Source organism: Cupressus sempervirens, chromosome 4 (genome assembly GCF_028749045.1).
Source record: "Cupressus sempervirens isolate cs-2001-9-10 chromosome 4, ASM2874904v1, whole genome shotgun sequence".
Classification (NCBI taxonomy): Eukaryota; Viridiplantae; Streptophyta; class Pinopsida; order Cupressales; family Cupressaceae; genus Cupressus; species Cupressus sempervirens.
In genome coordinates, this window is record NC_143121.1 from 55,950,968 (window position 1) to 55,978,732 (window position 27,765).

Sequence of the window (27,765 nt, forward strand, 5' to 3'; positions counted from 1 at the left end):
TTTGAAATTTTGATGTGTAGATGGTTGTCAAATTTAACTTAGAAAGATAAAAGTTAACATTAACACACTCACACCATGCCACTCCACCCATTCTTCCATTGTAGAATGCATATCAACATTAATAACTATGCATCTTAACCTTAATTCTAATTCAAATACCAACTTTACCGATGATAACCCAAACTATAAACATAATCCTAACTCTAATTATGACAGAAACCTAATTTATTTATCCTAACCCCAAGCCTAATAAAAATTATAAATTTAACCATAACACTAACCATGAACCTCAATTTAACCTAACGTCTAACCTTCACCATAACCATAGCTATGATATATAAACCTTACCTACAATCATGACTATATTTATAATCTCAATCCTAATCTTGGACTATACCCCTAATTAAAATGTTAACTCTAATCATCAATTCTAAAACATAAATCTAAGTTTGATTGTAATACAAACCATATTATTGATACAAAAAATGACTAATAAGAGTGCACAATTTACTTCTAATATCTCTTCATAAAAGAGTGAAATATAATCTTTTGAAAGTAAAATATAAATAATAATTTCGCAAAAGCATATGACCGAATTGAATGGCCCTTTATTCTAGCTATGCTTCAAGCTCTAGGTTTTGGCCTAATTTTTTTCTAGTCAGTGCAGATGCTTTTTTGGGATGCCTCTGCTTACATCACCATTAATGGATGTCAGTCTCAAGCTTTTGGTCTCTTTAGATCTATCTAGCAAGTTTGTCCTCTTGCACCTTCCCTTTATGCTTTGGCAGTTGAGGGCTTTGGCTACCTACTAGCCAATGTAATTTCCCAAGGGTTGGTACATGGTATTTCTTTGCCAGAGTCAACCACTCAGTTGGTCAATGGTCATTTTACAAATGATTCTTTCCTCACTTTGATTGAGGATGAGGAGAATATTGCCAATGTTTTATAATGTTTTGATACATTTTGCATTGCTTTAGGGTTTGCTATCCAATGGCACAAAAGCCTCTACTAAACCAACAATCATTTTTTCCCTTGCCTCATTGGTTCCAACACTATGGATGGAAATGAGTCTAACATGGTGAAATCTTTAAATTTCTAGGCATTCCATTTTCTTTTCAATCATCTCCTATAGTGCTGTGGAATGTTGTGGTTGCTCAAATTGAGAAGAAGTTGGACTATTGGATTACCAAGTCACTCTCTCTTGTAAAAAGCTTTCAAATCTGCTCCAAAGTGTTTGTTGCTAGGTAAAAGCACAAACTTGTGTCACCCTTTTGTAAAGGAAAGGGCTAACAAAAGTATAACTATTCATCTTCAATGACATAAGACTGGTATTATTATTTAGAATTTGAAAATGAAGTACTAATAAAAAGTTTAGAAATGGATGAAGTTTTGGATTATAATTTTTAATAATTATTTGGAATAAGAATTAATATATTTTCCTAATTTTTGTACATGATTTTTTAGTTTCTGAAAAGCATTGAAAATTAGGGGTTTAGTTCCCACCACAAAACTATATGGAAATAAACTTATTTCCATTTGAGCTTAGACTATGTTATATACAACATATATAGCTATAACAATCAAATATAAAAGTTGACTTTAGACCTATATTTTCTCTTTTATAATGATTCAAATTTTGACTCACCTGAAATCAATAGTTTTCATCTCCCACCACATTTTTGAAAACAAATCTATTCTAACCAAAAGAAAAATTATATATTCTTGAAGACGACTCTCTCCTCTAGAACATCATATAATTTTTAAATTTTTTAAATATGATTTATTATTATTTTCTTTCCCAAAATAACATCTTTTCAAGTGTTAAAATATGTGCTTGTAGTATTTTTAAATTATAATATACTATATCTAATTAAAAAAATATAAACTCTATATGAGAATATTCTTGACTTTGAGCTCTATAAAATGGTGTTTATATGTTACTAAAAAAAATCATAAAAAATAGTAAGAGTTATTGAAACATCAATTTTCTAAAATAATTTTATTTCTTTAGTAATTGTATACAAACTAGTATAAAACATGCATTTAATATACATTTCCAATTGGAAAATTGTCAAACCATATATAACTTAGCTAGAATGAATTTATCTAGACCATATGTTTGAATGAAATTGATTTTTGGATAGAAATACTCAAATTTTGTCATTCTGATAAGTCAACCTAAAAGGTGACATAGCTTTGTACTTTTACCTTGCTACTCATGTGTACTATTGTTATTTTTGTGCTCCCTATAAAGCCTCATACCTTAAGCTTAAAGTCTTCCCAAGGACTTTCTCTGGGCCTTTGATGCTATGCATCATGGCTTTCATAGAGTTGCCTAGGACTTCTATTGTTTACCCAAATATTCTAGTGGCCTTGGGTTACTCTCCACCCTCAAGCAGGGGATTACCCTTTGTGCCAAATGGGTCATACAATCTCTCTTAGGGGATGAAGCTTGGAGAATTTTGCTACACCACTGCATTTCTTCAACATTTTTGGTTATTCATCTAGCCTAGAAGGGGATTAGTCTTCAAAACCTTCTTGCGACCTCTAATCCTATTCAAATTCAGGGCACTTTCATTGCCAAGAACATTTGGAAGTCCTGGGAAGCTCTCAAACCTTGGCTTCTCTGGACTAGTAATGGATTTAGAGATGGGATCTCAATGGATCAACAAAACCTTTGGTGGTGTACCTTATTTGCCTCACAAGGTGTGTCTTTAACCAAAATTCCAGGTGCCAATGCTTTGCAATTATTTCACATGGGTATTAGAAACCCTAGAGATTTATTCTCTAGGGTTACTAAGAGCCTTCACTAATGGGAGGATTTGCAAATCCAGTATAAGCTTATCCATCTAGATCAACAAACAATTGATCTTCTAGTTTCTACAGTTCCTCCCAATTTGTTGCACAAGCTTAGAATTCACTCATCACATCCATGGTGGAAAGAATGGAAGTGGTACCCTACCACTCCAATGACTAGTTATAAGCCTAGGTTAGGGTATCAGTGGCTGGTGCCCCATCTTCTGATGGTTGACACTCTCAACCAGCGCTGGCATTCACATTCTTTGCATAAGATTTGGAGTCTTAGATTTTCCATTGTCTAGCATACCATCACAGAGCCAAAGATTTCTCACTTTGCCTAGTGTCTTATCTTATAGGGTTTGCCATTAGGCCCTCAAATTTTCCATTTGGGAGTCCCAGATCCTAGATGCCCTTTCTGTGGCCAACCTAAAAGCTTTTTGCATATTTTTTGGTTCTATAGAGGAGCTCAAAATTATTGGCTCTAGATTTATGATTTTTTCAGGCCTTCTCATTTAGAGGCCTTCACTTGGTATATGGTAGTTCTAGGTGATGCTCCTAGACTCCTTTTTAGATATGCCCATATTTGGCATGCTTTCAAAATGGAGATATTGTTTACAATCTCAAAAGATCATAATGTTATTTTATTCTCTCATAGTTTTCTTGATATTTATGTTGCAATTTACTATAAAACACGTATATGTAATAATGTCATTTTGCAGATTCAACTACAAACTGATAAGATCACGCTAGAAGTGGCTCACCTATAAGAAATGCTTAGCCTTGCCTCCTTAGAGGTTGCACTCAAGATGATCCTTGGTGGCTCTCCCTACTATTGCTAATGTGGGTTGGCCATCTACTCCTCATGACCCCAAGTGGGCTTCCCCCAACTGGATCTTGCCATTTCTCCTCCCAGGGCTAAGGAAGAAAAAGAAGTTGATAAAGATACTACTGTTGTTGATGGTTGGGCTTCTCCTGAGCCAAACACTAACCCCAAGGATTTTTGGGTTTTTGATGATAAAGACCCTCCTTCGTCTGGCACTACTCTTGTAGCTTGAAGTTTCCTATTTTTTCTTATATATGTTTTTTAATTCAAATAGTTGATTTCTAGCCTTGGGTTGATTGAACTCGCAGGGTGATCCTGTATCCCTTAGCCCCTTTTCTATGAATGTATCTTTAATATTTTAATTATTGGAAAAGATCTATTCATCAAAGAAAAAAAATATTAACAAATAAAATAGTAATAGTAATTATAAATTAATTTTAATAAATAAGTAAAATATGAACTTAAAACAAAATAGTTAAGTGAAATAAAATTTAAAATAAAATAATAAACAATATTTAATTGTTTTTATAAAAAAATCACTTATAAGATAACTATGTATTCTATGTATTTAATAGTAAAAAATGACTAGGACATGTTATGTGTGTGTCCATGAGCGTGCATGTGTGTGTTTGTGTGTGTGTGTGTGTGTGTGTGTGTGTGTGTGTGTGTGTGTGTGTGTGTCTAGAGGTTAAGGATTTATAAATTATTTTAAAGTTCTATCATATCACAGATGATATTATGGTAATAAAAATAAACACCAAAATTTAAAGACTTTTATATCATTGAATTTACATTGTGATGATATTATGATTGATTTTTAAAATGTATTTTCATTGTAATCATACATGATTTGATATATTTAATATTTTTAAATTAAAGTAATATTTTTTTATATATCTTAGGTTCAAGGTTATTCTTAAATTTAGATTTCAATCAAGTTAAGCATTATAGGTTAAAATTATAAATATTTGTAAGGTTGAATAAATAAATCATTTTCAAATCTACTTATATATAAATGTGATTGTTATTTATGTAATTTTTTACTTATATAGTTCTAAAATAACACACAGACACACATATATGTATGTATACATACATACATACATACATACATACATATATATGTACATACATACATATATGTATCTATATACATATATTGAACCAGGTGGATCCAGAAAGGCTAAAAATTCCACAGTCTCAAAATGTCTCAAAAATGACATCATTGTGAAGAGCTTGGAAAACTAAACCTGATGCAACTTGAATGGGTGAAAAAGGAGCCCGTTTGCTCAAGATTACTTTGTCAAAGTTTCAGTCAAATTGGTGAACTAGGGTTGAAATTTGACTATCTTGAAAGTGTTCAACAATGGGTGTCAAATTAAAGAGCTCATCAAGAGCTTTCCAATGGCCTTAGTTTCATCAAAATTGGAGCATGTATGTGAAAGTTATCATCGTTCAAAGTTCGGGAGAACAACAAGAATTGATGACATCATCATTATGTCATTAGAATTTTGGAGGAATTTTAAATTATACTGGTAAAACAATTCCAAATATAATTTAGAATTTGCGCGGAAAGTTATTTTATACAAACTCCCTCTTGAAATATTTTTGTCATTATGTTCCCTAAAATTATGGAGACCGTGGGTGATCCCACAATAATGGGTTCCACTTTTTGACCAATTTTGACACTGAAATCAATATTTTTGCAACAAGCATCATGTTCAAGTGACTATATCTCCAAAACTATAAATAATTTCAAGATGACATAAACTAGTGATTTTGAGTACTTTGTTCCTACTTTGTAACCATATTTTTTAATCTTAAAAAAAAATTATTTATGTCAATTTTTTTTATCTCCTCCAAAAAGTGGTACATAATAAAATTCAATATTTTAAAAAGTGACAGTCTGTTTGACACACATAACTTTTTTTCTAGAAATGATAATGAAGTAATTCTTTCGGTGTTAGATTTGTAACATCAATATCCAGTGTCTGCATTTGGTTTGATTTATTTTTGTTGAATATTGTATAGTTTATGAAGTTTTGAAATAACATGAACCATAATTCAGACATACATTCCATTTGACACAGATAATTTGAAGTCAATTTATCATAAACCATTTTTTATTTTTTTTGAATAAAAATGTATCTCAATAAGCCAGTGCCTCCATATTTTTCAAAAAAAAATTGACCTAATTTACTAATTTTCCCGAGGTGTCAAAGTTGGTTGATGTTCAATCGGTAATGAACCTATAATGAGTTAAACTCATATTTGAAAGTCTTAATGATTAAATAATGTAATAAAATTATAGTCATTGGAAAGCTTGCTTCGAGCAACACATTTTGACATTTTTAATTTTACAGTAGGAGATCATTCTCCTGCAATTATGGCAATCAAAAGAGCAAAAAAAGAAAAAAAAGAAAAAAAGATTAAAATTTTTGTGATTTTGCATGTTCGTGCAAACATGGCGTTCGCAGCGAACATGTTTACCATGTTCGTGTGAACGTATGTTCGCGCGAACATGCAAATCATGTTTGCGCAAACATATATATCACATATGTTCGTGCGAACATAAGAAATATGTTCGCGTGAACATAATTAAAAAAAAAGTTCGCGCGAACATATGGTAAACTCAATTTCTCATTTTGCAATTTTTTTCTTTTTTGTTTGTCCCACTAAAGTGGAACCCATTATTGTGGATTCACCCAGGTGTTAGCTTTATTATCATTTTTTTGTAAGGCTTATAATTGTAAAAGCCAAAAATGAGGTTACTTGTTAATTTAAAATGGGATATGGTTGTAAATTTTGTTATTTGGTTTTATACCAAATAAGGGAAATATTTTGTATAAAAAGGAGGGAAATTTGGAAGAGAAAAACAATGAGTCTTGGAGGAATTAGACCTTTGGGTGTGTAGGAGACTTTGAGAGAAATTAGTCTTGGAGAATTATTTTGTAATTCTAGAGGGAAATTCCTTGGAAGAATTTTATAAGTTCTTGAGAGAGACTATGTAAGTGAGAGATATTTTTTAAGCACAAAGATATAGTATATCATCCTCAAGTGTGTGAAAAAGATTGTGAAGGCTTTGAAGCTTGGATATTGTAACAAAGCAGAGTTTTGCTTGGCAATATCCATAAAGCAGTCCCCAAATTGAGAAGCGGACTCGGGGATGTAATTCCCAAGGATGAAATCCATTATCAAAGTGTTTGCATTTTTCTCTCTCTTATTCTCTCAATTTTTTCATTTTATTATTCTCCTCCATTGATATTATTACACACGTAATTGTTTTAAGTATTCAAAGTATTTATCCATCCTTGTAATTTCAATAGTTTTAAAATATATAGCCATGCATTTATTGCTTGGATTGGGAAGGTATATCTGATTGTTGTGATTAAGTCATAAAACTTGTAGATCCTAAATTACATCAAGTTTCGTATTAGAGCTTATTTTGCAGAGAAATTGCAAGTGGTGAATTTTAACTAGGTTGAAGTTGAAACAAGGAGAAGGTGAAATTGTAGTATTCAAACCAGAGATTGGAAAAGGAAGAAATTTTCCACAAGTCATAGCATCTAAACAAAATCTTTCTAAGTTTGATGTAGAAGCCTTCCAGAGAGCTTTTGTAGAATTGAAGGATTTGGTGGACATTCTTCTCCAGGAGAGATGAACAACAATTGAGAAAGGAAGATAAGGCTAAGAAGGAGGAGGAAGTGAAATCCTCATCAAAAGATGTGAAAGGTAAAGTTGTAGGAGGTGGTAGTGACCCTCCTGAACCCTCATCTCCATCTTCTTCATCTTCTTCATCATCTTCTTCTTCTCTATCTACTTCTTCTAAAAGGAAACATTCTATGAAGACACCCTTGTTAAAGCTTGATGTGAAGTTTGGATTGCCTATATATAATGGTGAATTAGATGCAGAGAAATTAGATAACTGGCTTAAGAATATTGAAGTGTATTGCAAGGTTCAAAATATTTTGGATGATTCTTCTAGAATCCAACTAGCTACTTTTAGAATGGGAGGTATTACATTAGTTTGGTGGGAGAGTAAGATCCAAGATGATCTTGCTACACATGATATAATCATTTCATCTTGGTATGAAATTACTTCTTCTTTGAAGAAACAATTTTATCCTTTGGGTTATATGTAACAAGCCATTATGGACTGAAAAAATCTCGGGCAAGGTAAAGAGCAATCTATACAAGAGTATACATAGATGTTTAGGAAGAAGGCATTAACTCTTGGAAATCCTCTTTATACACATGATACTTTATTAAAGTATATAGGTGGAATGCATTCATATTTGAATCATACAATATTGATGTTTAGTCCTTCTAACTTTGATGAAGTGTTTGTTTAAGCAACCCATATTGAGGTAGGTGGACGAAACATAAGTTTTAGTTAAAAGAAGGGATTTGTTCCTCCTGAAGGACACAAGAAGGGCAAGAAAGAAACCATGGTGAAGAAAGAGGAAGGTGACAAGCCTACTTGTTCATATTGTCAAAAGAAAGGACATGCAAAAGAAAAGTGTTGGAAAGTGCATCTAGAGTTGAAACAAAAGTAGTTTAAGAAGGAACAAAAAGGGAAGAAAAGTCTATAGCTATTGTTCATGATCTTGGATCAGATTCTGGTGATGAGACAACAATATCAGCTATGGGTTTTAAAGGTAGATCTTTTGTTGATTCTACCACTAATGTTTCATATGCTTCCACTTCAGAAAGTCATGTTGTTCCTGAAGATAGTAAAAGATGTGAACTTTTTCATATAAGGGTGATTTCTAAGAATACTAAAATTGACACATTGATAGATAGTGGGTCCCAAATTAATCTAATTTTAGAAGAAGTTGTTGAACAGATGGGATTGGAAACTAAGCCACATAAGAGACCTTATCTATTGGGTGTGCAATGATAATAGATTGCAAGTCACTAAGTAATGAAAAATAAGATTTGCAATAACATCTAAGTTCATAGATGAGATTGAATTTTCTGTGGTTCCACTTGATATCTATGGGATTGTGTTGGGTAGCCCAAACTTATATGATAGAAAGCTATCTTCTATAGGGAAGATAATAGGTATCATTTTTTTAAAGATGGAATTGAATACATTATAAGAGCTCATCACATGAAGAATGAAGGATCAATTGTAAACACAAGACATTTGAAAATGATTGTAAATGTAAGCAGTAAACTGACTCTCATGTTTGCAGTAGCTAGTGAGGATCAGGTACAAGTAGATTCAAGTCTTCAACTAGTAATGGTAAAAGAAGATTTGAAAGGTTCATTTTCTAATGATGTTTCTGTACAAGACGTCCAAAATGTTGACATTTTTTCCATTTCATCAGTTATTTTAGTTTTGTTGCTTCTATTTCTACTAGTTGGTACTATGTGGATGATTGACATAACAATGAACACTAGTGGATATATAGTTGATGGTATTAGCAGTATTATCTCATTCTTCATAATGTGTGTAATGGTTCATTTATTTAGAATTCCAATAGTTTGTACAGCTCATAGTGGACAAGTAAGGCAAACAAGCCCTCATTTTCATTTTATGTAAAAATAAACTTTTGGAGGTCTAAAAGCTTCTTAGTGGGAAGGAATGATTAATATGGATCTAGAAAGGCTAAAAATTCCATAGTCTCAAAATGTCTCAAAAATGACATCATTGTGAAGAGCTTGGAAAACTAAACTTGATGCAACTTGAATGGGTGAAAAAGGAGCCCGTTTGCTCAAGATATGCTTTGTCAAAGTTTTAGTCAAATTGGTGAACTAGTAGTGAAGTTTGACTATCTTGAAAGTGTTCAACAATGGGTGTCAAATTAAAGAGTTCATCAAGAGCTTTCCAATGGCCTTCGTTTCATCAAAATTAGAGTACATATGTGAAAGTTATCATCCTTCAAAGTTTGGAAAAAAAAAATAAGAATTGATGATGTCATCATTATGTCATTAGAATTTTGGAGGAATTTTAAATTATATTGGTAAAACAATTCCAAATATAATTTAGAATTTGCATTGGAAGTTGTTTTATACACACTACCTCTTCAAATATTTTGTCATTATGTTCCCTAAAATTATGGAGGTGGTAGCTTTATTATCATTTTTTTGGTAAGGCTTATAATTATAAAAGCCAAAAATGAGGTTACTTGTTAATTTAAAATGGGGATATGGTTGTAAATTTTGTTATTTGGTTTTATACCAAATAAGGGAAATATTTTGTATAAAAAGGAGGGAAATTTGGAAGAGAAAAATAATGAGTCTTGGAGGAATTAGACCTTTGGGTGTGCAGGAGACTTTGAGAGAAATTAGTCTTGGAGAATTATTTTGTAATTCTAGAGGGAAATTCCTTGGAAGAATTTTATATTTCTTGAGAGAGACTATGTAAGTGAGAGATATTTTTTAAGCACAAAGATATAGTATATCATCCTCAAGTGTGTGGAAAAGATTGTGAAGGCTTTGAAGCTTGGATATTGTAACAAAGCAGAGTTTTGCTTGGCAATATCCATAAAGTGGTCCCCAAATTGAGAAGCGAACTCGAGGATGTAATTCCCAAGGATGAAATCCATTATCAAAGTGTTTGAATTTTTCTCTCTCTCATTCTCTCAATTCTTTCATTTCATTATTCTCCCTTGTTGAGGTTATTAAACACATAATTGTTTTAAGTGTTCAAAATATTTATTCTTCCTTGTGATTTCAATGGCTTTAAAATACATAGCCACACATTTTCTGCTTGGATCAGGAAAGTATATTTGATTGTTGGGATTAAGTCATAAAACTTGTAGATCCTAAATTAGATCACACACACACACACACACACACACACACACAAAATAAATAAATAAAATGAAGTGCAATTCCCTACCATAAGAATTCAATCCTAACTATAAAAACTAAACCAAAATTAACTCTAATATTAAGCCTCTTTGTAAACCTAATTTAACTTAACCCTAACTCTATATTAATTCAATCTAAACCCTAAACAAAATTGAGCCCTAAGAAAATTTAGTGTTAAAGTTCTAAGCTAATTCAAGGTAAACTCTAAACTAAAGAGAGCCTAAATTGTATAAAATTACATATTCCTAAATGAAATTGAGCTACAAATTGGACACACCCTAAACTAAATTGAAGGATAACTATACTATATGTTATACTAAGTTGTAATTCTAATAATTCAAACTACTCTAATAATTTAAACTAATAATTCATACTTTATTGTATTTTTTTAAATATAAGGAAGGGACTATTCATCAAAAATAAAAAAATTCAAACTAAACCATAAACTATATTGAACCTTTGTTTTGTATTACTAATCTAGCTTTATTAAATTCTTGTTTAAATACTGACTTATAATGGAATTATTAGTAGATAAAATGAAATCAAAATATGTCTAAAATAAAAGATTGAAAAAATCTTTCAATATAAATATATTGAGAAAAATAATTTTATAAAGAATCTATAATTTAATACAAATTAAATGTTAAACAATAATTTCATATAAATAGGCAAGAGCCTACAACATAATGGTAATTTGTGAGCTTCTCATGTGGGAGGTCTTGGGTTCCAATTTGCTTAACACATAAAAATAATTTATTATAATAAATAATAATAATTAATCTAGGCATTAGTCTTGTACTGAACAAAAAATAAATAAAATAATTTCATATACATAAATGAATTTGACTAAAATGTCATATAATTAAGTTAAATTATAAAAATTTAATTTTATCAATAATAAAAAAATATGTTTCCACAACAAAATAGATAAGAAATTGAATGATTAAATAAATTCATGAATTTATGAATGGTTTGTAAATAAAAAATTTTAAAATTTTCATCTATATGAAAAATAATGCAATATTGTTAATAATACATATTTTAATACAACACCATTTTAATTAAAAAAATTACATAAATTTTTAATTTAAGTGCTACAAATTCACCAAATTATATGATTGTGGTCCAAATTATTTATGATATTCTAATAAAACATTTATGCAGTTGAAAGACAATTGTATTCTCACAAAATAATACACCTGAAGAACCAAATACTTGTAAATATAAATAGTCAAATCTCATGATTAAGAATGTTTAAAGAAAAATATTTAGTAATTTATCCTAGCATTTATTTGCTAGAAGTGATCTTTTTAATCCATCTTAAAATATATTTAGCAAGAAAATTAAAAAGAAACTATGTTGAATGAGACTGAACAAAAACAACAGTCAATATATTGAAATGCATGGAAAAGTGGATTGTGTAGAAAAATTGTGATAAGAAATCACCGCAAATGGAGACAAGCTAGAGATTGGAAAGAAAAGTTTATAGTCACTTGGCCAAATCTTTGAGTTGATCCTCACAATGCTCACCATGTTGGGGAGTCCACCAAACAGATGATCGTAGAATTAAATCCAACATTTTTGACCTAGTTGCCGATGGTGGTGATATTCATAGTGTTTGTTGTGGTCACTACTAGAGGTAATCCCAAACCATGTATTCGTACAGAACATGGTACCATAGGATATTAGACACCTCCTACATTGGTGGATTTTTGCAAATGTCATACTGAAAGAATGATATTTACGATGCTGCAAGGAATACCTTTATCAAAAATCACAAAAGATTTGAGAAATTTAAGAAACCACTACCGCATGCAATGAAAAATGGGGAATTTATCAAACATGTCTGCCAGAGTTGGAAAAGATGGACAAAAATAACTCATTTTAATGACCATGGCTATTCATTATGTTACTTATGCCAATTAAAACTCAGGATTCATTTAAGTTACTCTTGACAGAGAACCCCCTGTTGGGAATGTGAAGCCCAACGGTTAGATGACACTTTAGATTCCCTTCTTTTCTTCTTCTAGCTAAATGTGGTTGTATATATACATGTGCATAGTCATTTATTGAATATTGCTTAATGAATAATAAAGTGGTTTCCCTATTGAGAGTGGACGTAGCCATGAGTTGTGGTGAACCACTATAATTTATTGTGTCTTTGTTTATTATTCTTCTTTTTTGTATATTTAAGTTTAGTTGCTTTCATTGTGTTTTCTCTGCTTGTTTTGAGTCTACAATTGGTATCAGAGCCAATTTTGGCTTGAGTAGAGATGGAGGAAGAAGAGGATGATATTGATTTTGTTATTGATGAGTTTCTTGAAAATCTGGACTCGGTTGAAGAGGAGGATGCTGAGGAGAGTGAGGATGAAGTTGAGGCCAACCGTGAGGAGGATTATGAAAAGGAAAACTTTGTGAGATTGAAGGAGGAGAACTTCTTACTCACAGACCAATTGTTTTGCTTGGCCCAAAAGTTGGAGGTTTTGTGTTGTATGCTGAATGTTGAGAAAGATAACTTTGACAAAGAGTGGGAGTTTTTTGAACAGTCTCTGTTTCAAGAAGAGGAAAATGATGTGATCTTGATAGAGGACTCTTTTCTCACAAAAATGTATGTCTCATTGATAGATATGTTTCCCATTGGTGGAAAGAAATCAAAAGAGGATTCCGGGTGCCTGGCAACTGAAGATCTAAGGAGTGCAAATATTATAGAGTTCAAGGAGACCAAAAAGAGCCAGGGGCTCAAGATTGCACATGATCTAGAAGCCCTTGGCATGTCAGAGAATGAGGTCCTTGATGATTTGTTGTTGCAGATTGTTGAATTAGAAGTAGAGTGGGATGCATTGACTGCAGTGGAAGACTGTCAAGAGGCCCAAGTTGTTGCTCATCCTGAAAATGGCAAGGCCCATTTTGGAGATAGAGGAGGCCAAGGAGAACGAAGTGTGAGATTTGACAGTGAGTTAGATTCATCTTTAGATATGGGAAATGGTGAGTTTGACAGAAAAATGGAGCTGAATGGAGTTAAGTGTGGTTCCTATGATGAAATGAGTCATAGTGGTAATGAGCATGATGCTCTGTCTGATATGCAAACCTCACCATCGATGGTGGCTGGAGATGGTACATCGCAGACTTTACCTCTTGCCAACAATCCTATGTTGACTGGCCTTCCCGACCACTACACATTCATGCCACCTAACAGCTTTGTGCGCCTGCCAAACTCCACAGATAAAGTCTACGATCCTTCTATGTTGGGCATTGATCCCACAAAAGGCCAAATGGGTATGTTTCAACCACAACCCCAATTCATTGTTGGAAATCTGGGCATTGAAATGGGAGAGGATTTTGGTGATGCCATAGTTCAAAAAGATTTTGGTGATGTGTTTTTCAAGTATTTTGTAGGGTTTTTCAAAAGTCAATATCAAATTGATGCGCCCAGTAATGTATGTGCCAGTCAGCATTTATTGACTGCCCGTGAGAAGTTACAGAAGGTTTTAAGAGCTAATCGTGAAGTGTCTGTTAACTTTGAGGGCCCGATGGATGAAAATAATTTGATGGGGTTTATCAGAAGAGATGAGTTTGATCCAATAAAAACTTTAAAGAAACCAAAGATGAATGATGAAAATGGCCAAAGAGGTGAAGTAACATTGGAGAGAATAGGTCTGAAGGAAAATTTGGTTGTGGTGGCCATGGAAGAAGGGAAACCTAGGACTATTTCTAATGTGAAGTCACTGGACATTGGTCAAATTGTCTGGTTGGCTGTGAAATTGAAAAGAATAGCAGAGTATATAGGCACCCTTACTTGTCAGCATGTAGCCAGAGCTACAACAGAGAATAATACAAGAAAAGGTATGAGAGTTATAATAGATATTTCCTAGGCCAATAATGATGCCACTATGATAGAGGTTGCAGGGGTTAATAATAGTAATGTTCTAGTTGAGACCTGCAAAAGCATATATGCTTGTTATTATTTGGTAGTTTGTCATCACATGGTACAGTTGGTGAAGGCAATATTTTTTGTGATGCAACTCCACGTGGCCTTAGCAATAGAGGTAAATTTTATGGTGGATAAGGACATTGATCTATTTTATGATACTTTGTTAAGGGGGAGCCACGAAAAAAGAATATATGAAGGAGTGCATTATGCACATGTTGGAAGCTTTATTCACAAATGTCGCTTAATGCATATGAATATTGTGAGTAAACTATTTGGAGATGAGTTTTTTGACTCAGGCCTGATTTGGCAAAGACTGATTCGTAGTGTCCATGAACAAAGTTTGGCGATTCTCAGATCTTTAATGGGCATGGTTCTACTGTGAATTTAGCAGTGGAACATAGGGAATTCATAATGCATGGCTATGCTAGTTGGACTTCAAGGGGGAGATTGTTGGGAATGTGAAGCCCAATGTTTACATGACACTTCAGATTCCCTTCTTTTTGTCTTCTAGCTGAATGTGGTTGTATATATACATGTGCATAGTCATGTATTGGATATTGCTTAATGAATAATAAAGCGGGTTCCCTGTTGAGAGTGGACGTAGCCACTAGTTGTGGTGAACCACTATAATTTATTGTGTCTTTTTTTATTCTTCTTCTTGTTTGTATATTTTAGTTTAGTTGCTTTCATTGTGTTTTCTCTGCTTGTTTTGAGTCTACACCCCCACCATTTATATCATTTATTTACAACTTAGGTTTCATTAAATGGACTCACGATAGACAGACCCCAGCACAATGATCTTTCATAGAAAAAAGTGAGAATGAATCAATTCATTAAATTGATTTATTGAAATGGTTACACTTTATGCAATGGACAAAACCATTTCAATCATCTTGCAAAGAGTTTGATAGACTTTCAAACCTTGATCTATAATGGTAAGTTGTTTTCCTTAGTATAGTACACATTAAGTGTAATTATCATAAACTCATTGAAGTGTCTAAGAAGTGACAAAAAAGAACAAACATGAAAATATGGTAATAATAATGATAATGAGTGAGATGCACGTAGCAAATCTGCAAAACATAGTTAGTTCATACAATGTCAGAACTTGGAATAGATATATGTTTTATTTAAATAAATTATTATTGAGATCTTCACTAGTATTAAATATGTATATGTTATTTCTCAAGGTTTTTATGGAACCACTATTCAATTTTACAATGTATTTTTAGATATATATATTTTAAATTAGATTAATAAAGATCACTAGTAATTTTTTATACTTTTGTACATATGTATTTTAATTTTGTTTAATATGAATTATTTTATTTTTATAATTATTAAAATTGTGTTTTGATTAAATTTCATTATGCTTTGGACTAGTTTTGATGTGAGTTTTCTATGGAGAACAACTCTTTAAGAAATAGTATACTTTGACATAATTTTAAGTGATTATACTAATGTTTCACAATTTTATTATCATTCTATATGAAAAAATGGTTTGCAAAAAAAGTATTTAATTTTTAACATTATAAATATATGTTTATTGTGTGTTTTTGAAGTATTTGAGGTAGATTGCGCCCCCTTAACGTCCACCATTCTTTTCTACTTCAAGAATCATGCAATAAAAAGAAATATAGGTTTCCAAAATATTGTTTTCCTCCTCGCCTTGGCCTCTGGGAAAATGCCTATATATGTCTTTCTTTAGTGCCCATTCCTCTTCTAAAACAATGGATTCATTCTCCATGTCTCTTTCAAATTTCCTGTCTTTTGCTTTGACTTCTTGTTCCCTTCTTCAACCATTACCATTCAAAGATTTGTTGTTTCTAAATCATATTAAAACATTTCCATTGCTATATAGATTGGAAAAGGAAATTCAAAATTGAATGAGTTTTATTAATAATTTATTTCATTACTAGAATGAATATGCTCATTGTTACACATAAATCATTTAACCAGAAAATCAATGTGCTTATTAATAAATTTTTCAAAATATCATTATTGAAACAACATAATAATTATTATTGCAGTTATAGAAATTATCATTAATGAAATAATATAATCATTATCAAAATTATTATAATTAAAATAATTATGGTCATTACTAAAAATTTTGTTTCTGAAATTGATCATTGTGTAACAATTTTTAACATTGATTTTCCAGATCATAGTATATGAATCAATTTCAATTCTTTTGTTCTCATTCATTCCAATGATAGACAATGTAGTATGCTCTAAATTGTTGATATGACAATCAATCTGAAAAAATAACATCAATATAAATTATAAAAATTGGATTGACTTAACAATACTATTACTAAACCAACTGCTTTTTAAATTTCTATATAAATGAATTTAATTCAAGACACATCTACAATAATATACAAAATTGAACATAATTTTTAAATTTTTTTATGGTCGTTAAAGATATGAAAATCACTATTATTGAAACTCATAAACAAGTGCAATTGGGTTAGTCCATGTAAGAGAAAGTAGAATATACCGAAAAGATCTTGCATTAGTATTTGAGACTCCCATATTATGAAAACTTAACTCCTCTCATATTTGGGTAGTGGTAGCACATATTTGTAGATTGGATAAAAGTTTGAGTATGTCAAGAACTCGAATATACAGTTGTCATGGTAGAGATGACCGCACTCCATCTTCTTTGCTAAATCATCCTCAACCATTCGCTCCTGGCAGATACAACACAATATACCCATTTCACAATTATCTTTGTAATTGATCTCAATGCTCACCAACTTCTCCATGGAAAACTTATCTGTAGAATATCTACGAGAAACATTCTAATTGTCGTCATCCTACAACACATTTATAATCCTTTTAAAATATTCATCATCCATTGTGTAGTCTTCTAGACCGGTGTAAAACAACCCATATTCAATGATCTCATTTTCATATTCAATTGGCTTCCCATTACAGTCATAAAATGTACAATGCAAAAGCCATCTTATTCTTCCACTTTTCAGAGACTACAATATGTCTTTCTAGGGCAGGGGCCCTAGCTCGGTTGGCTAAATCTTCCCTGTTGCAGGGGGTTGGTCATGGGTTCTAGTCTCCCCCGTCCTTGTGGTACCGGTGGGCATGTCGCACCAGCGCTACCGGTCATGTTAAAAAGTTTACCAAGCGCACTGCAGTTTATAGGGGGACCATGTTGAAAAAAAAAAAAAAGTCTTTCTAGAAGAAAATCTGGCTTGAAATCCTCATCATCATAGGAATTTCATTCATACCACCCAATGATAGATGCACGAGAAAAATATTCGTTCTTCTCTTTCTCCTATCTTCTTCATTAAAAAATTAAGTCTACATTGTCATTTTAGTCAATTACATGCCTATCAAAGGCAAAGAGTAATTTGATATATATTGTAATACAGTTTCTTTCATAGTAGATCTACTTAACTAGAGCATTTCTATTATTCCTTGCACACACCTTTTAGATTCTATTAATAAATTATCATCTCAAATAGTTATGCATGTGAAAGACTAAAAATAAAATAATAATATTATGTTATGGTGGTTTTTACTATAAATATTAAACAAGTGGATAAATGCAAAAAGTTAAACACAGAAGACAAAATACAATTATTTATTGTGGTTCGACAAAATCTTGCCTACCACACTCAAGGGCGAAATGTTTATTAATAAAAAATAACTGATACAATTACATGGGCTGCACATAGCATAGCTATTATAAAGAGCTTTTGGATTGCAAAGAGTCTAGAGGAGATGAACTCACATTAATGAATGTGAAGAAAAAATCATAGTAACTATAGAATAATCATCCTAATCATCCTGACTTAGAGAAAATAATTCCAAGAAATCATAGTAGGTATGAGTTGGGTATCAACAGCCTAGGAAGGAAAGAACACGAAGAGGAGCATGGCCAGATTGTTCAGGGACTTTTCAGTGGTTTATACAACACATTGGAAAAATGGAAAATATGAACACTTAGCAAGGTTGAAGATTCCTATTTTCACCCCCACACAAATATCTTATGCAAAGACACATTCTGATTGAAATTGATCGTATGCCCCTTTTTTGTGACTGGTTGTATTGATTTCTTCAGTGGAATTATTTGACATATAAGAACATAGAAATTTGATTACAATGAGCGGATCTGGGAATGGAGACCAGCGTCAAGAGCTTAGGCAACTCAAATTGTCATTATTGAATGCCAATTGTAATATCATGCTATCAAATGTATGTAGTTTTGCAACAACTACCATCGTCTATTTATAGTTATACTGATGGAAATATTCAAAAGATTAACCATTGGATACTGCTGATAACGAAAGCATTATTAATATATACAAGTCATTTTAATATGGCTAAGTACTGCCAATGGGGTAGCTCCCATGATATATGATCCAAAAAAAGGAAAAATGCATATCCTATACACCAGTGGTGCAACACAAAAGCGGGACAAAGTTGTGCTGCCAATTTATCCTACTCATTAAAGCATTAAAAGACAACAGAACCATCAACAACCCTCAAAGGGCAGAGATTTAGATATAAAATAGGAGAGATTAACCTGTTATAATGTCCATGCCAAAAGACTGAACAAACAGGCTGATTTTGACGCTTTGATATTATTCAAAAACCCTATTTTTGGTCCCAGAATGTATGTATAGTAGTGGCTTCTTCAATGCTCTGATGTTGATGCTGGAATGATAAGCTAATCTATGAATTGAGCTTGTTTAATTAACTGCACTGTGACTGATGGGGCATAGTCAAATCCCAGTAGCATTTTTTGGCCATATCTCTATATATGGATTATATGAATTTTTAGCTCCAAACCCTACTGATTCAGACCTTTGAAGGAATGATTGTTGTTCGCTGATCGGCTACCATGCACCAGCATAAATGAATTTTAATTCATTGACTTATCAATCCAAATCACCCTCTTGCCTCCTACGGTGCCCAGGTTGAGCAATTGAGTTCTGACTAAAGATCATTGCTCTACTTTCTGCTAGGGGAGTTCATCCGCATCAATTTCCACCAGCATTTGTCCCAGCTAGCGAGAATGTAAATTATACTGGTTTATCCGCTTTACAAAATCTCAGGCATTCTTCAATGCTACCTGGAAATCTGTCTTGGTACCCATGTTGGATTTCCTCAGGCGAACGGACTCCTACTTGATGATCAATGTTTAGCCCTATTACATTTACATGGAAGGGAATGGAGTTGAGGGTCTGGACTATGCCCTGTTTAGAGCCCTGCCTCCTAACAAGGAGGCGGTAGACTCCAACACCACAGCCTATTGCAGTGAGTCTCAAATAGATTATTGATGTTCATTCACTTCAATAATCTTTATAGGCTGTTTTTGAATGGCTGTTTTTGAATTACTATCATGGGTGAGACCTCTCTAGAAAGTCTAATCCAATCCGTTAGTTATGTGAAATCACCCAGATTCTATAAGTGTTAAGTTTATCATTCCTTCTCATAAGTAATAATTTGATCATGAAATATATGCAATTGAATCTTAATAACAATTTCATCATTTGATTTATCATTTTTTTATTATCAAAATTGATCATTTTATGAATAACATAAATAATGATAGATGTTTACAATCTAACTTTTTACCATTCTAGAGTGCTTCATTGAACATGATTTGTACACCTTGATAACAAGACTGCAAGTACAATTCTTTGAGCCATCTTGTTGAAATCATTCAGAGGCCTTGTTTTTGCTTTGATGGAGCCGGTACTATGTTGAGAGCCTCCGTTCTAGAATAGGGGTGAAGGATGTTGGCAAATGTTCTGGAACGATGTCAATAGACCTGAATCCACTTTGTGCAGTCTTGTAAAATGCATTCCATGAGATAACATATCTTGAGAGCACACTTCAAAACAGATTGCATGCATAAGTGTGGAAAGGTATATAGCATTTTGTACTTTGACTGCATTCATGAGAGTTGCATTAGATTGATTAATAAAGGAATCAGATTTTCTCACACAATAGTTTTCATAACAGAAGTAGTGTTTCACTTGCAACCAGAGCTGAAATAAACTGAATAATTGTTGTCTTATTGTGCTAAACACCCAACAGAGGAATGAGCCATAGTTCTGATGGCTCAACTCGGACATAAAAAAAAGCTCCCAGTGGCCCAACTAAGCTCCACGCTGCCATGGAAAGTGACATATATAAGGTGTTGATTGAATCAATATTTCCAGTCACAGTCTTACCCAGAATAAAGATTATTTGTCCCTTGAATCTGAAGTTATTTCCCACCAAAGCAACACAGAATCAATCCGCATATGAATCAACACCTAAGAGCAATCAATCAATTGAAAAGTTGATTTCACTTTCATCTTTTCTGAGCAGCAGAAGCATTGTTATGCCAACTCAAACTCCATGCCAAGTAAACGACTTGCTAATTTATTAACTGACCTCAAATTCGTATACCATCATTCGCCCATCTACTATGGAATACCATTCCCTGTATGTGCATTCACAATGACGAATACTGGCAAATAACGCTAAATCTAGAACCATTCTGATCATTCTTAGACTATTCATGTGTTAAAAGGGCAGCATGCAAGTGTAGGCTACGTGGGGGACGCTGACGAAGCTCTTATCTTGGAGAGACAACGTCATGGTATACTCAGCAACATCTCTTCTTTGGAGGACAGTGCAACAAGGTTAGTGCAACTTATGAACATAGAAAAGTTTAGAAATATGAAACAAGTGCTCCAAGAAGATATTGATAATTACAAGAGCTGTAAGCCAAATTTCAGTAACAACACAGATTCATAAATTTTGATTCTTCCAAAACAAACAAAATTATAGAAATAGAAACCCATTCAACTGTCAAAAGTTAACAAGTGAAAGTGATCCTCATGTTCGTATCACTAACAAAAGCCATAAAGTTTGGCTGATGCTTGAGAGAGAAGCTTCGAGGGCTTCTTCATTTTTATACCGAATGGAACCTATATTGAAGACAAATCACTGCTCTTAGTTAGAAATTTAAATTTATTTTGGCTTTCAGAAGTTACAGACTGTAATATAACTTTCTTAATAGTAAAATATATTGAGCCTTTTATAAGCACATGATATGTTAGTGCAGAAGTTAAATGCAACTTCAAAAAACTTAGTAAGCCTTATGTGTATTTTTTAAAGTTGAACTCGTAAATCTCTCTTCAAACTATCACAAATTCAGCTTTGTCCACACTTAGGTATTCTGCAAACGGCAAAAGACCAAATCTTTGGCATATGTGATTATCAATCATTTGGATCTTTGTTTATCATGTCATTGCTTGTGAGAATATATATTATGTAACATGTCAGTATTTTGTTTGTTTTTTCTCTTTGACTGTCCTATATCCATCTTTGCTTGAAAGACACGCCTCTTGGGCATAAAAGATCTCAGAAAATATGCTTTTTTCAAACATCGAACTGCATTCAGTAGTCTAATCTACTTTTGTACGTTCAATGATCTAGCCGCGCAATGGCGTCAGAAGATGCAGACGATGTCATTACCATCTCTAACACCAGTCCAAGGAGTGACAACAAGGCACATGGAAACAATCACAATGCAGAATCGGAGGTGGGCTCTGCACCCGCACACGACTATGCACAGGGCAACGATGAAATCAATGAAATTTGTCACAACATTGTGTGGGACATTAGGCACGTGTCCAGCATAATGGAGATCGCTAGCACCCTTACCGTCGAAAGAATGCAACATGCTGTCGATACAGCAGAAGCAATGTGTAATGTGGCAGATGCCTTCCAGAAGTCATCACGTCAAATTGTACATGCAAAGTTCTATGACATGGACGTGTCGGGCATATAGAAACAAGCATTTAATCATTATGTAAATAGAAAATGGCCACCTCAATGAAGGCTAGGATAGTATATGCCAAAATGTTGCAGCCCAGGAATTGAGTGCCTATAAACATAATAGTCAACAGATGTAAGGATAATTGTACAAATGTAGTCAAGACCAACCCTCTGCAAATCAGAGAGAAATGTAAAAACAATCTTGCCTCATCTTGTACGACTGAATTCTTGAAACAGTGATACCACATACACGCAGATATGTAACGCGGTAGCAAGTGTAAGCTAAATATCCATATGACATACCGGCAAGTATGTAAATACATAGCAACGTTAGTAAGATGTACTAACAGTAATGTACAACTCTGTTATACATATATCAGCTTCTTCTGTCTGTAAATGGTTATGAAATGATTTTTCTTTGCAAAAGAACTCTGTACTAAATTAAGATAAGCTGATTCGTAATGATGGTTCTAAATTAATCTCATGGGGAGTACTGAAGACATTTTTTCCAACTATCATGCACCAAGAAGATAGAGGATGCAAATGGCTTAGTAAATATGTATTCAAAATGTAGAAGCATAAATAGGGCATTCAAGTAGTGGGTTCAATTTCATTATGAATTAACTTGAGAGCCACGTAGGGACTTGATATTGTTGCATTTTTTACATGACATGTCCCTTCATCGAAACCTATTGTCCATGTCTCTTATTCCATGCATCCTACTCTACAATAATTTGATCATTGCCATTAATTCAAATAATCTCCAATTTCACGTTGCGTATGAATCTCGACAAATCTCTGTCTTTCATATCATCATTATGATGTGCGATTAAGACTATCAGTTGCATAGGTGGTTATTGTTATGCCTCCATATGCATGGTCTGCAATAAATGTTTTTCAGAACTGTACTCTTCGTATGCTACTGGGTGAACCCACAATAATGGGTTCCATTTTAGTGGGATGAACAAACTTAGAGAAGTTGCAAATTTTTTGAAATTCAAAACACCAAATGTTCGCGCGAACTCCACTGACATGTTCGCGCGAACTCCACTGACATGTTCGCGCGAACATATAATACACATGTTCGTGCGAACATATTACCGCATGTTCGCGCGAACATATGGCGCATGGATTTCCGGCAGTTAAAAACTCTTTTCCAACTTTTTCCAATTCTTTTTCACTGTGATTACTATTCATTTTGGGTGTTTGGGCGAACATGTGATTTGTGCTACCTCTGTCAGCATCATCTTGTCACTTTCGTCTTGATTCTCGTCATCAAGTATGTCAAAATATTATTAATTTAATGTTTTCAACATTTTTAAAGTATTTTTTTATGTTATCAAAGTAAATTTTAATGTTTTCAATGCATTTTTTTAATGTTTTTAAAACAAATTTGAATGTTATTTACGTTTTTAATGGTTTTGAAAACATAATGTTAATTTAATATTTTTATTGTTTATTTATATTGATTTAGAAAACAGAAAAATATTATATAGAAAACATTAGAAAACATTAGGAAAAATAGTAAAAAAATTATAATATATAATTTAGGAAAAACCTTAGAAAACAAATTTAGAAAAAACATTACAAAAATATTACAGATTTTAGAAAACAATTAAAAAAAAAAACATTGCAAAAACATTAGAAAATTTAGAATTTAATATAAAATTTAGAAAAACATTAGAAAATTTATAATTTAATATAAATTTTAGAAAACAAATTTAGAAAAAATATTAGAAAAACGTTAAAAAATTTATAATAATATAAATTTTAGAAATTTTTAAAAAAAAAATTAGAAAAACATTACAAAATTTATAATAATATAAATTTTAGAAAAAAAAATTTAAATAAAAAAAAAATAAAATAAAAAATAAAAATTATATATATATATATATATATATATATATATATATATATATATATATATATATATATATATATATATATATATATATATATATATATATATATATATATATATATATATATGTTAAATGTAGACATGTATGTTTTTGATATTAATGTTTATGTATATATGTCAAATTCACTTTAATGTCTTAATCTTAGAAGTTTAATTAAATGACATATCTTAAGGGTCTAGATCCTAAATTGTACATGTAAAAATATAGATTAGAATGTATAATTTTTTATTTTGAACATAGATGCACACGTATATTTGTTCATGGTTAAAAGTAGATGTATGTACATGCTTTTAATAAATTCACATTATTATATGTATAATTTGTGTATATGTAATTAACTATATTTAATAACACATGTCTTAAGGGGAGATCCTAAATTATACATATGAATGTAGATTAAAATGTATATTTTATTTCATAAATGTACATGTAAATATGTTCAAATGTTAGATATAGACGTGCATACATATGTTTTCAATATTCATGTTTAAATGTACATATGTTATTATTTTTAATGTCTTAACAATTAGAAGTATATAATTAACTATATAATTCAATGACATGTCTTAAGGGGAGATCCTAAATTATACATATATAAGAATGTAGATTAATTTGCATATCTAGGTATGAATATAACATACATGTACATCCAAACCCTAACCCTAACCCTAACCCTAACCTTGATCTTAAATTTAATTTCTAAATCCAAGATTATAAATGATAATAAATACCCTAAATCATAATCTTGAACCAAATCATAAACTTCATATGCTAAGTTCCCTTATCCTAAATTCTTAACCATGGACCTTAATATTAACCCCTAAATTTGATGCTAGAAATTATGTAAGTTCGTGTAAACCCTAACAATGTCATAAGGTCTTAAATCTTACCCTAAAATTGAGCCTAATTACACTAAAACCCTATTTCAAAACCTAATTGAGGCCTAACTTACATAAAATTAAAACAAGTTGACCCTAATCCTAAATTGTTAAAAATTACATTTGAGATACATGCACATACATTCAAACACATGTACATACATGAAGTATTCACCCTTGTTTTAAATGATATATATGTAACCCAACTTGAAACCTAAACCTCAAAACATTATCATTTAAGAGTAATATAAATGATTTATTACCCTTTAATTGAATTCTCTAATAATACCCCCCAATGTATAATAAAATCTTAGAACAATAAATTAACTCTAACCATAACAAAACTCTCAACTTTAAAGTTATCTTATACTTATATGCAAATTAATCTAGGTTTGGATGTGTTACAGATTATCTAGGTCCATGATGTGTGATGTATGTTCAATTACATGTGTATAATTTTTAATGTTAAAAATAAAAAATTGTGTGTATAGCAGGCAGTTTAGCTCTTCATACATTTCTACAAATATGGCTTCACACGATCAGCTTGATGCGGCTCCTAGTGCAGCACCTGATGTAGTTCTTGCTGCGGCTCCTACTATGACATAGGTTGATGTGGTTCCTGTTGTAGCGCCTAATGCAGTTCCTGATCTGGCTCCTCATGTAGCTCATGGTGGGGCTCGTGTTGCAGCTTTTGCTGGGGCTCGTCATGTACCTCGACGTAGGGCTCGTCGTGCAACTCATATTTTGGCTCCTGGTGCGGCTCCTAGTGGTGTAGGTCCTGTCATGGCCCTTGGTGCGGCTCCTATTCCAGGTCAGGTTGCAACTATAGCTCCTGCTAGAGGTCCTGGTGCACCACCTCCATGCATCGATATCGATGCTTTATTTGCATTTTCAGAGCAGGAGGTTACTAGACTACAGCACTCTATATTGACCTCTGATGATGGTCTTTATAGAGACATATGTACTATGATATGTAGGAGTTTATAGGATTTGATAGCTAGGTTTAGAGCTCACCATTCATTTACTCCTGCCATATTAGCTTCCATATCTAGGGAGCTTAGGGTTGAGGTTTCAGGAAATGCATCATTCGATGACGTCAAGAGGGTAGCCCCCAAAGATCATCCAGAGAGAGGTCTTTCTAGCTTATGAGGGAACATAGGGTAGGGTGAAAGGCTACAGTCACATGATGCAGAGACCCTATTATTGCTAGCATGATCTATCCATGATTTTTAGCTGCATATGGTTGTTATCCTAATAATGACCAGATACCCCTTTATTTTGCATAGCAGTTATACATTGAGTTTCATATAGGGCTCAACATCAACTACTTGGATATTCTTGATTATTACGGATAGGGGCGTGGTCAGATCGCAGATCGTGACCAGTACCATAGTGTAGATCATCTGCCACCTACAGATCTTAGATAGTTTGTTGGACCGAGGATGTCTCCTGTGACTCCTGCACATGCGCCTATTGTAGATAGAGTCGTCATTGCTTCCCAGAGGGAAGCAATTGACACTATTGGGCACATTGCATCTGCAATGACTAGTATCACATCAGATTCTATTGGTCATTATCTTCATAGTCGATGTCCTCGTCCACTTGGTCGACCATCTTCACAAGCATCTAGTAGCACTTCAGGTGCCTCCTCTAATTATGCATATAGAGTTGCTGGGCTACCACTGCCAGGCAATATTCATGGTCTTTTAGGACAGCAGACTCATATGGATATGGCACTGTATTTTTTAGAGGATATGTTGCACTTTATTAGCTATATTTCTAATACACAAAGGATTCTAGTACACTCGATGATGGATGTTGTTAGACAACATCAAAGCCCCAACATAGTTCCACAGACACAGGCTGCCACACCAGTGACAGATGATACACCTATGCGTAGCTCACAGCATTCGGCACCAGACTCACGACACTCTACAAATGACTCAAGCATACGAGTTGGAGATGTCCATATCACAGATGAGGATCTTAATGATTTTGGTGAGCAATTGCGAGGCCTATCTGAGATTGATACTAGTTTGAGCCTGGGTATTTCATCATACATGGACCTGTTGTTCGAACCTGTCAGCATTGATTCTACACCAAATGTACCCAGCCAGTTACACAGTCCACTTCACTCATATTTACTAGCAGTTGGACATGGAGTTTCAGGCTCAGGTGCATCAATAGATGATACGATGAAGTCTGCTAATCATCCTCCACCTTTGGAGACCCAAGTACATATATAATTTATTTTTAATTTAAATATATATGAAATTAAAAAATATGTTCATTTGTTGAAAAATTTAGTTCAGATATATATGTAGATATTTAATTTAATCTTTAACTCGTAATAAATCATGTAGGCACAGGTCGCTGAGCACATGGTTACACATACTATTGGTTCAGGGCATCATGTACATGAGAGAGATGATTCTATTGAGGCACCTAGTAGTGCTCAGGTACTTGAGTTTTAAATAGTTTGTTTAAAGTTATTTAAATATTTTGAAAACTAGATATATATATATATATATATATATATATGCAAGTTCGTATTTAATTTGAATGTACATGTACATGATAAACGTATGTATATATATATATGTTTTAAAGATAGAACTCTAACACATGTATGTATATATGTATATATATTTGCAGGGCTTGGTTGATGCGCCTCAGCGAGACGATGTACAGGAGATTCGATTAGAGGGTCGTTCTGTTCGTATGCGTCTTGAGGGGATCCTCTAGTAGTAGATCAAATTTATATATTTTTTGATGCATTTATAT